This window comes from Saccopteryx leptura, chromosome 1 (genome assembly GCF_036850995.1).
Source record: "Saccopteryx leptura isolate mSacLep1 chromosome 1, mSacLep1_pri_phased_curated, whole genome shotgun sequence".
NCBI lineage: Eukaryota > Metazoa > Chordata > Mammalia > Chiroptera > Emballonuridae > Saccopteryx > Saccopteryx leptura.
Genome location: NC_089503.1, coordinates 56,667,788 through 56,680,391, shown reverse-complemented (window position 1 = coordinate 56,680,391; position 12,604 = coordinate 56,667,788). Strand labels below are relative to the sequence as shown.

The window sequence follows — 12,604 nt, the reverse complement described above, 5'->3', positions numbered from 1 at the left end:
AATCAATAAAATCTAAAAAAAAAAAAAAAAGACTATTAGAGGCATTTGTTCTATTACCTAAGTGGGATTAGGATTTTTTGGAGTAGGGGGAGGAATGAGAGGGCATATTTTATTTATAAATCCTGAATGGCAATATCACATTGGCATTCAGGATTTATATAGCTACAAAGTGGTGTGTATTCACTTTGTATCTTCCAATAATAGCATTTTGGTTGAGCTCCTCTGGATATAAGCTTTGGCATAGGGTCTATATCTATGTAGTGTTCTTTACTTCTTCAGTCAACATTTAACATGTATGTTACATGTTATATAACAATTCCTGCCCAGTAGAAGGACTGAGAAGTTAAGATGTATACCCACATTTTTCTTTATCATACATAATGAATTCCTCTTTATTGTGCATCTACCCTATATGAGACTGGCTAGATAATTTCACATACATGATTTTGTTTAATCCTCAACAGGTCTAACCTTTTTAAAAATGTTTATTTTATTGATTTGAGAGAGAGGAAAGGGAGAGAGACTGACAGACAGGAACATCGATCTGTTCCTGTATGGGCCCTGACCAGGGATCATACTGATGGCCTCTGAACTTTAGGATGATGCTCTAACCAATCGAACTATCCAGCCATGGCTAGGTCTCCCATGTTATAGCTCATTGTGCAAGGCAATCCAGGTGATGAATCTTTTGGAAAATGGGATTACCTCTGCTTGGAGAGATCAGGGAAGGTTTGTGGAAGAGGTAGCAGCTTACGGGGCCTTCAGGTACTTCATACAAAATATAGAGTAGGATGAGGGAAGTATTCCGGTCAGAGAAAGTATCATGAGTGAAGGGATGGAGTGGGGAAAAGTGAAGAGTGTTTAGGGGATATTAGTCCAGATTGGCTGGAGAGTGGCATCTGTGAAGGAGAAAACTATAAAATAAAGCAAGAGAGATTAATTGAGGAAAGCCCGTGGAGGGCCTCAATGCTAGGCTAAAGAGTTTAGGCTTTACTTTGTAGAAAATAAGTAGTTCTGGCAGGTTTTGAGGAGGGGAGAGACATGACTGAAGTTTTGATTTAGGGAGGTTAATCTTACAGAGTATCAAAATGCATTGGTGGGGCTGAGGTGGGTGACAGTGAGCCTAGATAGGAGACTGCAATTATTCATGAGCAGAGATCAAGGTCTGCATTGTGGAGGTAGAATTACTGGGACTTAGGGTTTAAGAGCATGGAAGGAAGGAAAGAGAAGAGTCAAAGATATGCCCATGTTTTGAGCATGGGCAATGAAGAGTCTAATGGTGCCAGTTAACAGAAAACATATGGCAATTACAAGAAGAGTCAGTGTTGTGGTTGTTGAGTTGGAGGGGTAGTTGACTTTCTTCAAAGTTTCTACAAGAGATTTCACAGTATGCCAGGAACCAAAGAATTCTCTGTTCACTTGCTTTACATCACTCCATTTTACTGATGAGTTTTCTGATGTCCAAAGACGTGACACAATTTGTCTAAAGTTATACAGTAACTCCAAAGTGACTTCCAAGTCTGATAATTCAAGTCTCTTGGTTTTTAGCTGTAACCTTTACTGTAGGAAAACCAGAGTGTAACAGAGATAGAGAAACCTGGGTTCAACTCCAGGCTTAGCCATTTTCTGTTTGCAAGATCTTTAACAGGTAAGATCTTGCTTTTCTCTCTTAATATTAGTTGCCAAATTTGAAGAAAAAAAAAAGGAGGGGAGATATTAGTCTCCACCTTACAGAGGCAATTAAAGATAGGTACTTTGTGTAACTGTTAAGTGCTATGTGAGGGTCATTATGGCTTGGGTTGGAGCCTGTTTCTGTAATGAGTATTTTGGCAGATGTGAACTCACCATTTTTCATGAAAGGTCTTTTCATTTTAGGTCGACCTAGGCCACTCATCTGCAGTTGGGCCTTCTGTTGTAGGCATATGCCAAGTTTTCCATAGTCACACATCTCCAATTTTCTAGTGGGAAATGGAGTTGCTGAAGGAATTCTGAGTGATCCTACCCCATCAACTGTTCCTGGTCTAAGAGGAGATGATTACTATTCCTTTTCTCCAGGGTTTCCTGCCAACCTTCAGCTGGCTCAAGGCGGGGCAAAGTGATAGCTGAATTTTGGCTATCCTTTAGGTGAGGGGAAGGTAAGCCTGGCTTGGGACAAAGGTATTGGGTGGAACTGCTGGTCAAAGCTAGTGCCTGGAGTCCTCTTGTGGTCATCTCTTTGATTTAGTACACATGTTCCCAAGTCCTCTTCAGAGGAGAGCAGACTGCTAATGTGGCATATCTGTGGTTGTGTCAGCTATCTGTCATGGGAGCAGGCTTGAAACTGGTCATCTTGTCTGATGTCTTGTCCCATACCCTCTGGGAGAGTGGAGGAGGAAAGTAAGACGATTTTCTGGCCCTGGTCGAATAGCCCAGTTAGTTAGAGCTCTGTCTTTGAAGCACAGAGGTTGCTGGTTCAATCCCCAGTTGGGGCATATACAGGAACAGATTTGATGTTCCTGTCTTTCCCTCTCTTTCCCTCTCTCTCTCTCTCCCTCTTCCTTCCTCTCACTAAATTCAATAAATAAAAATAAAAAAGAGGATTTTCTGATTAATTAAATAGTTGCTTACTGTTGTAGCTTCAGTCATAAAGCATTATTTTCCCCATTTATTTCCTTTGAAACTTGTTTTTCTTTTCTTCCCCCTTCCTAACTTGGTTCTTTTGAGTCTTTACAGCATTCTTTATGGAATATCTTGTTTAATAAAAAAGAACACTAGCAACAGTATGGATAGACCTTGAGATTATTATGGTAAATGAAATAAGCCAGTCAAAGAAAGACAAGTACCATGTGATCTCATTTATATGTGAAATCTAATGAACACAATAAACTGCTGAACAAAATAGAAACAGATGCATGGACACATGGAACAGACAGACAGCTAGCTGTCAGAGAGGAGTGGGTGAGGGGACTGAATGAAACAAGGTGAAGGGATTAGCCAAAAAACATATATTCAGAACACATAGACACATACAACAGTGTGGCAATAGCCAGAGGGAGAGGGAGGTGGGGGCACAGTAGAGGTGGGCAAAGGGGCAGAAAATGGGGGTGGAACGAGACTTTGCTTAGGGCGGAGGGTGCACGATGTGATGTACAGATGACATTTTATTGAGTTGTCCACTTGAAACCTGTATAGTTTTGCAAACCAATGTCTTCTCAATCAATTCAATTAAAAATAAAAATAAAAAAGAACACTAGAGGCCCTGGCCAGGTAGCTCAGTTGGTTAGGGCATTGTCCTAATATGTCAAGGTTGTGGTTCATTTCCTGTCAGGGCACATATAAGAATCAACCAATGGCCTGACCAGGCAGGCAGTGGTGCAGTGGATAAAGAGTCGGACTGGGACACAGAGGACCCAGGTTCGAAACCCTGACGTCGCTGGCTTGGAGCCCAAGTTTGCTGGCTTAAGCCTAAGGTCGTTGGCTTGAACAAGGAATCACTCACTCTGCTGCAGTCCCCTGGTCAAGGCACATATGAGAAAGCAATCAGTGAACAACTAAGGTGCTGCAACTATGAGCTGATGCTTCTCATCTCTCTCCCTTCCTGTCTGCCTGTCCCTATCTATCCCTCTCTCTGTTTCTCTCTCAGTCTCTGTCACACACACAAAAATAGAATCAACCAATACATAAAAAAGTAAAACAACAAATCAATGTTTCTCTCCCTTTCTTACCTTCATTGCTTTCTAAAAAAATCAATAAATTAAAAAATATATACAAAAAAGAACACTAGGAATTAGGTCCGTGATGGTGAACCTATGACACGCGTGTCAGCACTGACACGTGTAGCCTTTTTGATGACACGTGGCCGCATGCAGCCAATACCAGAGAAGCCAAGCCAGTGACCGCTTTCTCAAGCCACTGACCTTTGGGCTCAAGCCAGTGACTGTGACAATGAGTTCATTTCGATGATCCCATGCTCAAGCTGGTTACCTCAGGGTTTTGAACCTGGGTCCTCAGCATCTCAGGTTGATGCTCTATCCACTGCATCACCACTGGTCTGGCTGGAGTGTAATATCTTTTGGTTAACTTAAACAAGATGCTTTACTCCTCTGTCCCTCGACTTTTACATTGGTCTCCTGGTTTACCATGTAGTTCTATTCTTTCTATTCTTGAAGTCATTTCATTTGGGAAGATGCCTCTTTAAAACGCAAGTATTACTGGGCTCAGATAGTGACAATCAAAGCTAGCTTTTGCTAGCTTTTCAATGTGGATCAGGTTAGGGCAGTAATTTTCAACTGGTATGCAAGAATTTTTAAAACATGCAGTACCTGACTATTTGGGCAGGGACTCTGATTTCTTTTCCCTCAGGTTGTCAAAAAAAAAAAAAAAAAAAAAAAAAAAAAAGTTACAACAGCCAACACGACAATAGTCATTTGGTGTGAATTAATCAAAGTTATACCTATTTTTTTTGTCAAATTGGCAAAAAATGTATTTTTTGGTGTGTTGCAGAATTTTAGTAATTAGTTTATGTGTGCTGTAAGATGAAAAAGATTAAAAATTGCTGGGTTGGGTATAACCACTGGGAGCAGGGGTCACAGTAGGACAGTGGAGTGGGGGGTGAAGCCTGGCAAGAGGGCAGGTCTTCGTTTGCTGATATAGGGATGGTGTCACGGCCTCAGAGTATTTGATGCTGCGTCTCTTTTAGAGCCCACACCCAGCCGCTGAAACTTGGTGAGGCTTGATTCCCCCAAGAATTCAGTGATGAAAATTAGGGCACTTAAGCAGATCTAATTGGCTGAACTGTGTGAAGGACAGAGGCTGTCCCTGGGGGCTCTTTTTAATCTCTTGTGGTTATAGACTTTTTAAGGTTGGACTAATTAAAATGTTGGCAGCTGAACTTAGTACCTTTCTTGCACTAGGTCCTGGTCCAGGCTCCTGAAGTACCAGAAGTTGGCACAGGGCTGTCTTTCCTGGGGAGCTAAGGAATGGGTTTCCATGTCCTCACCCAAATAAATGCATGGTAGTGTGATATTTGTCCAGATGGGTTGCCACAGATCTCATGGTAGAAAGATCTGGGTTCAGATTTGCCTGGATTTGCCAAGCTCTAGACTCCTGACGTTCTCTTTTAGGTCAATCCTTTGTCTCTTGGCCCCAAAAGGCTTTGCTCTGTTAGCTGGCAAGTAATTTCCATTGCCCTGGGGAATCCTTTCCTGTTGTGTGTTCTTGTTCTAACCAGAAAAAGGGAGAAGGAAAAGATATTAAGTCCCATGATGTGCCAGGTTGGGGCTAATGTTTTACATAGCTGCCTTTTGAGATATGCTTATATCTTTTTAATATTTTCATGTACTTAATATTTTTTCAGTATTTCAATAATGCCCATTTTACAGATGAGAAAATGTTCATAAAAGAAAAATAATTTGGCTAATTGTTATTTCTGCCTGTAAGCAACTAAACCAGATTTCAAATCTGGGTTTCTTCCAAAGCCTCTGGTTACCTTTCTGGGTAGCACAGATGACTTCATATCCTCCTATCCTTTTAAGCCCAGCTAATTTCCTACCTCCACAAAGTCTCCAATTCAGAATTATTTTCTGGATGTGCCTTTCCAGAACATTCTGCCTCTCTCACTCCCTCATTTGACCACTCTCCTTCCTGCAAGGTGTGATGCTCATGATGTGTTTGTTAAAGAACCCATTCAAGTTGTAGTGTTGGAATTTCAGGCTTTGTGACAGACTGTTAAAGGGAAGGATTTTGGGCAGAGTCTTGGCTAATTCTCTGAATAAAGCCAGACCTGGGTCTTCTTGATTTGGCCCAAGAGTGCTATGTTATACAGGAGGCAGAAGGGCCTACTAGGCAAGATGCCTTTTGGGCATCTCTTCTGTTAGGTCATTTGCTGTGGCCTCTGGCTTTAGAGTTTGTTTTATTCTTGTGGTGTTTTTGTAGTTAGTAGAGCTAAGTGAAAGCTACCTGGAGTGGAATGGTGTGACAAAGCCCTCAGCTTGGCTTTGGTTGTTGGAATATACCTGTTGACTGCGGTTGCTTGTCGTTGTTGTTGGTTTGTTTTTGCAAAGAGCATAATATGTTAATCCTGCATTTGGAACTTAACTTTCTGCAACCTCTGCCTACTGGTGCATGTCACTTCATAAAATAAAGGCTTTCCTGGGGAAGTCAAGCTTTCTTTTTTTTTTTTTTTTACCTTTTAGAGAGAGAGAGGAGAGGAGAGACAGGAAGGGAGAGATGAGAAGCATTAACCTGTAGTTGCAATTTAGTTGTTCATCAATTGCTTTTCCTACATGCCTTGACCTAGGAGCTCCAACTGAGCCAGTAACCCCTTACTCAAGCCAGTAACTTTGGGCTCAAGACAGTGACCTTGGGTTTTAAGCCAGAGACCTTTGGGCTCAAGCCAGTGACCATGGAATAATGTTGATGATCCCACACTCAAGATGGGGGGACCTCATGCTGAAGTTGGTGAGCCTGCGCTCAAGCTGGTGACCTCAGGTTTTGAACCTGGGTCCTTAGAGTCCCAGGTTGATGCTCTATCCACTGTGCCACCAGTGGTCAGGTTGGAGAAGGCAAGTTTTTTTTTTTCTTTTTATTTATTTATTTAATTTTTTACAGAGACAGAGAGAGAGTCAGAGAGAGGGATAGATAGGTACAGACAGGAATGGAGAGAGATGAGAAGCATCAATCATCAGTTTCTCATTGTGGCACTTTAGTTGTTCATTGATTGCTTTCTCATATGTGCCTTGACCATGGGGCTACAGCAGACTGAGTAATGCCTAGCTCAAGCCAGAGACCTTGGGTCCAAGCTGGTGAGCCTTGCTCAAACCAGATGAGCTTGTGTTCAAGCTGGCGACCTCGGGGTCTCGAACCTGGGTCCTCTGCATTTCAGTCCGATGCTCTATCCACTACGCCATCGCTTGGTCAGGCATGGAGAAGGCAAGCTTTTAAAGGCATTTTTATAAGTTTAATTATCTTTCTTACTAACTTGAAAAAAATTATTATTTTCAGACCTTTTTCTGTGCATATAGCATATGTGTTTAGTATTTTTTTTTCTTTTTTTTCTTTTTTTTTTTTTTGTTTTTTTTGTTTTTTTTTTGTTTGTATTTTTTTTCTGAAGCTGGAAACAGGAAGAGACAGTCAGACAGACTCCCGCATGCGCCCGACCGGGATCCACCCGGCACGCCCACCAGGGGGCGACACTCTGACCACCAGGGGGCGATGCTCTGCCCCTCCGGGGCATCGCTGTGCCGCGACCAGAGCCACTCTAGCGCCTGGGGCAGAGGCCAAGGAGCCATCCCCAGCGCCCCAGCGCCCCAGCGCCCGGGCCATCCTTGCTCCAATGGAGCCTTGGCTGCGGGAGGAGAAGAGAGAGACAGAGAGGAAGGAGGTGGGAGTGGAGAAGCAAATGGGCGCTTCCCCTATGTGCCCTGGCCGGGAATCGAACCCGGGTCCACCGCACGCCAGGCCGACGCTCTACCGCTGAGCCAACCGGCCAGGGCGTGTGTTTAGTATTTAACATCACACACATCTCATGTGTGTTCCTTTGCGAATAAATGGCATATTAGAACATAAAATACAATTAAAACACCTTCAGTGGAAAGAGTAATAATACATTCATAACAATCAAAATAAATTCCATAGTAGGATGACACATAGTGGCTTTTTATTTGTTTTATTTTGAGACACTGGGGAATCTGAGATAGCTTAATCAAACAGAATGAATCAGATAGCGACACAGCACACTTTTGTATTCTCTAGTATGAAGAACAGATTATGAGATGTTCTTAGGAGAATGGAAGAAAGTTCATTTTGATCTTTGTTCAGTTCTATTGCTTAGTTGTGTCCATGGATACTACACTTTCTGATTGTGCCATTTTCCCTTTTAGATCGAAATAATACCTACCTTATTTTATAAGGATTCAATAAGATAATGAATGTAAAGTGTTTGTAAACTCTGAAGTACTATTGTCATACTCATTGGGTGACAGGAGCCAATTTGCTAGCACTGCAAGGAAACTTTTGGTTTAAGATACGGCTTAACTTAGGTGGAAGGAAGGATGCAGGATTGATGAATAAGCCTTTGAGTGCTGCTTGGGCAGCAGTTGAGAGGAATTCCTGTGAGGTGAGGGAAAGAACCACATTTATCCTTTCAATACATATTTGTTGAATTCTGCCTGGTGGAATAAAAGAAATTCAGATATTTACCTATTAATTGTATGGTGTGCTAAATACAGAAGCAGTTTGGCTTAGGAATGAAAACTCCATAAAGACAGGGAATTTTGTTTTTCATATACACCCAAGAGTAGTGCTTGGCATGCACACTCTCAATAAATATTCGTTGAAAGAAAGGTTGTTTTGAAATTAGACACACTGAGTTTGTATTTGGGCCTTGCCACTTACTAGAACCTCTTCTGAGCAAGTTGCTTAATTTTTCTGATGCTTGGTTTCCTCATTTATAAAATGGGGCTAGGATTAGCTATCATACAAGATTATTAGGAGGATTTAAAAAAACTTTGAAATCTTTTGTTCAAGTTCTAGTAAGTGTTTAATGAAAGATAGTTCCTTTCCTTCTCCCTTCCTAGCTTGCAAAGGATGATGGAAACACAGAGGAAGAAGCAAATGTGCTTGGGGAGCCTAGTCTGTGGCTTCACGGGTTTGATCTGACGATGTCTTCCTAATATAAAATTACTGGTATTATTTTCTCCCAAAAGGAACTCCCTGGGATTAATATCCTTTGCTTTTCTGCATTTCCTAAGGTCTTTCAGGTAAGATAACATTTGCCCTGCAGGTTTGTGCAGAGGTTGTTCCCAGAAGCAGCAGCTTTCTCTGGAGAGTCTGGACTCATCTGATTTGGATTAGGCTTTTATAGGTAGCCATTACCTTCCCCCTCCCTCCCAACCCCCCACCTCAATAATTGTTAGTTATAGCTTTGACAACATGTACTCAGCTTGACTTCTGTTCTGGGTCAGTTGTAAATTCTCACAGGACAGTGAGCAGAGTGTGTTTGTTTGGGTTAATCAGGTATTTATGAGTTGACCTTTGTTAGTGAAAACCTAATTTTCCTCTCATGCCTGAGTGACTCTAGCAGACTGAGGGCCTTACTCTGAGGCATTCTCAGAACTGTTAGCAGTTGCAGCATGTTTGTGTGCCCTTATCATATATGCACAAGCCAGTGGGATCTATCTGCCCCTCAAGCAAGGCTGCCCATCTTCCTTTTACCCTACAGGTTTTTAAAAAATTTTTGAAAAATTTATTTATTTTTTACAGAGACAGAGAGTGAGTCAGAGAGAGGGATAGACAGGGACAGACAGACAGGAATGGAGAGAGATGAGAAGCATCAATCATTAGTTTTTCATTGCGCGTTGCAACACCTTAGTTGTTCATTGATTGCTTTCTCACATGTGCCTTGACTGCGGGCCTTCAGCAGACCAATTAACCCCTTGCTGGAGCCAGCGATCTTGGGCTTAAGCTGGTGGGCTTTTGCTCAAACCAGATGAGCCCGTGCTCAAGCTGGCGACCTCGGGGTCTCAAACCTGGGTCCTCTGCATCCCAGTCCGACGCTCTATCCACTGCGTCACCGCCTGGTCAGGCTTATCCTACAGTTTTAAGACACTGGAAATACCACTCTTCTTTCTTTTATCAACATTTTAGATTTTGGAGCTTTCTCTTCTGGTTTAGTTTCTTGAGAGGATAAGTAAGCAGGGAGGAATTGTCTGGCCATTAGGTTGAAAGAACTTCTTGCTTGCAAATTGAAACCACTTGTCAAAAAGTGGGTAAAGAGCATGTTTGTGGATGGCAGTGGTTAGGCATTGGATAAGTTAAGAGTTAGTTTAGGGGTTAAATGGGCCTGATGTCTTCTAGAAGTAGAGTCAGTGAGTACCTGAGGTATGTCCTCAGTGCCCTTCTTTGGAAGCTGAGCATTGCCACAAGGGAGATCTCAAATATAGGCCCAGGAGAAGGAAGGAAGAGGGCTAAGGAAAGGAGACAGAGGGAAGCAAAAGGAACTTTGCTGAGCTGTTTCTTTGCTAGGGGCTTGGGACCAATTATGTCCTTTAGTTTTCACAACAATCTTGTGATGTTTATAGATGATGAAATTGAAGCCCAGAGACATTAAGCAAGGTCATAAAAGCTAGTGAATGATAATGATAATAGTTATCATTTACAATATGTTGAGAAGGCACAAACCAAATTTCTTTTTTTAATGTACTTTATATAATTTGTACTCACCAAAGTCTTATGAATGATATTATTATTTATGCATTGCAAGAGGAAACTGGGAATTAGAGAGCTTTGGTTGCTTGATGAGGTAGGTCACTCTTCTAGCAATGGCAGCACAGGGATTTGAGTCTAGAATCCTGTGATTTTAAAGTTTGTTTCTTGGTGTCCATGTCACTGCAAATAGAAGAGCTAGAATTCAGATGCAGAGTCATGAGCACAAGGTTCATATCTTTGTCCATCTCTGTATCTCCATAACCTATAGTAGTGCCTACTGCATTGTTAGTGCTCAATAAATGTTTGCTGTGAAATCCAGCTCTGTTGACCTCCATGGCTTTCTGTTGCTAGTTGTATGTATCCTGTCCCAGCTCCTTGGCCTAACAGTCATCTCTTCATAGTCTGGCATTACCTTACTAGCCATGTGGCCTCCCTACACAGCATCTGGTCTGTTGGGAAAAAAGCTGTGTTAGGCTTGCTTGCTGGTTTGCTGGCTGCAAGCACTTTGCTTGATTGGTGCATGAGCATGTGGAAGGGCCACGTGGGTGTAGCCTGTGTAAGGCCATGGGTGCTTGTGCTCAAGAAGGATTACGGATGGCAGATTGTGGGTTGCCTGCCCGCCACTGTGAGGGGCCATTTTTGGTTTGTTTGTCTGAGAAGCAGTTTTCCCCTGTCTGTTTGTTCATCCACTGTTGTGAGACTTTATTAAATGGTAATGGCCCAAAGCTTTCTGGCTCTGCAGTTTTTCTGCTGTCTGCCTGAATCCAATGTGGACCTGCCTGGTCTCGGCCACCGGCATTACATGGTCCATCGCTGTTATTCTCCTGCTTCTTCACTCCTTTTCCCTGGCTACCTACTGTTGCTGCTGTTGTGCTCCATTGCCCTTCAATCCTGTCTGTTCTTTTTGATGCAGTTTCTCTAACTAATCCTAGAAACTTCCCTTTTCCAGACTATAATCTTCTTAGTCTGTTCCATATAATTTTGCATCTAATTAGCTACTGTTTCACCTCCTAATTGTTTCATGGACATTAATCTTCTCTCCAGCCAGCTGGTGGTAGTCATATCATAATGACCCCCTCAGATTAGTTTGTGCTTTGGACTTTATGAAGCACTCTCTTATTCAAGACCTGTCTTTTTGCTCATCTTACCCATAGCAAACCTATGAGTTAGGATCGGAGATGTGGGGCAGTTGTTAGGCTTGCTTGTTTGCACTTTGCTTGATTAGTGCATGAGTACGTGGCAGAGGCACATGTGCTTAGCCTGTATAGGGCTATGAGTGCTTGTGCTTGAGAGAAATGAGAGATGGGGGATCATGGATGCACAGAGTGCCTGCCTGCTACCGTGAGGGGCCATCTTGCTGTTTATTTGCCTGAGAGGCAGTTTCCCCTGCCTGTGTGCTTGTCTGCTGTTGTGAGACTTCACTAAATGGAATGGCCCAACGCTTTCTGGCTCTGCAGTTTCTCTACAGTCTGCTGAATCCAATGTGGACCTGCCTGACTTTGGCCACTGGTATAACATCTGGCGTAGTGGGCAGGGTTCAGAGCAGATTGGTATGAAGCCACCTACACCCTTGAGGGGTAGAATAGAGGAGTGGCTGTTCCTGGTGGCTCTCCTGGTGGGGACTGTGGGCTGGGTGTTTTTTTTATAGCCCTAGGAGAGGAAACGGAGAAACGGAGAGCTCTGTGTGAGAGGTGGCCTGAGGTCGAGGGCTCCAGGGTGAGTTGCGGACCCAGTGGCAGCAACAGCTTGAACGGGGAGGAGTGCTGGAGAAGAAGGCCGAATGGGTTCGTGAGTTGCAGTTTGCTTTGGAAGTTGAACGTTGGCAGCGACAGTTGTTGGAAGAACAACTGCGGGTTCAGGAGCACAGGAGTCAGTTTCAGGCCGAGAGCCAGCAGCTGCAGGAGCTGAAGATGGAGCTGTGCTGGTGGAGTGGCTCTGAGATGGTGGGAATAGGCGTTTCCAACTCTTCTGGGGGGAGGCTCAGGCTGCAACTGCTATCTGCAGACTGTGAGGCCCCGCCAGTGGTCGCTAAGAAGGTAAAGACCCAGCAGCCAAGAGTCCCTCAGGGGCAGACACAGCTTCCTCCCCAGGTAATGCTGCACTCTGTGGTCCGGCCCTATGCCCTGGCAGAGCTGATGGAGTTGGGGATGAAATTTAAGCAGAAACCCACTAAGCCCCTGGTAGGCTTGCTGCGATTGTGGGGCATAGGGGTGTATGGCATCATGCTCTCTGGAGCAGAGGTGGAGAGGTTGGCCACTGTTGCACATGCACCTCCTTGAGGCAGCATCTCCAGAACTGCCCTGACGGCAGGGATGAGGGGGAGGCCTGAGGCCCTATGTGAACCTAGTTGCCTGTAATGGACCTTTAAGTGGTGATTTGCACAGACAGCTGGGCTGTCTATTGTGGATTGACTCTTGGA

At 43.5% G+C, this 12,604-nt stretch overlaps 1 protein-coding gene across 6 annotated transcripts in view; it reads left to right on the top strand.

The window, feature by feature from the left end:
* The window catches only part of STIM1 (stromal interaction molecule 1), a 235,037-nt gene that overhangs the window by 22,590 nt on the left and 199,843 nt on the right, over nt 1-12,604 (top strand). The gene's annotated exons all lie outside the window — the stretch shown is intronic.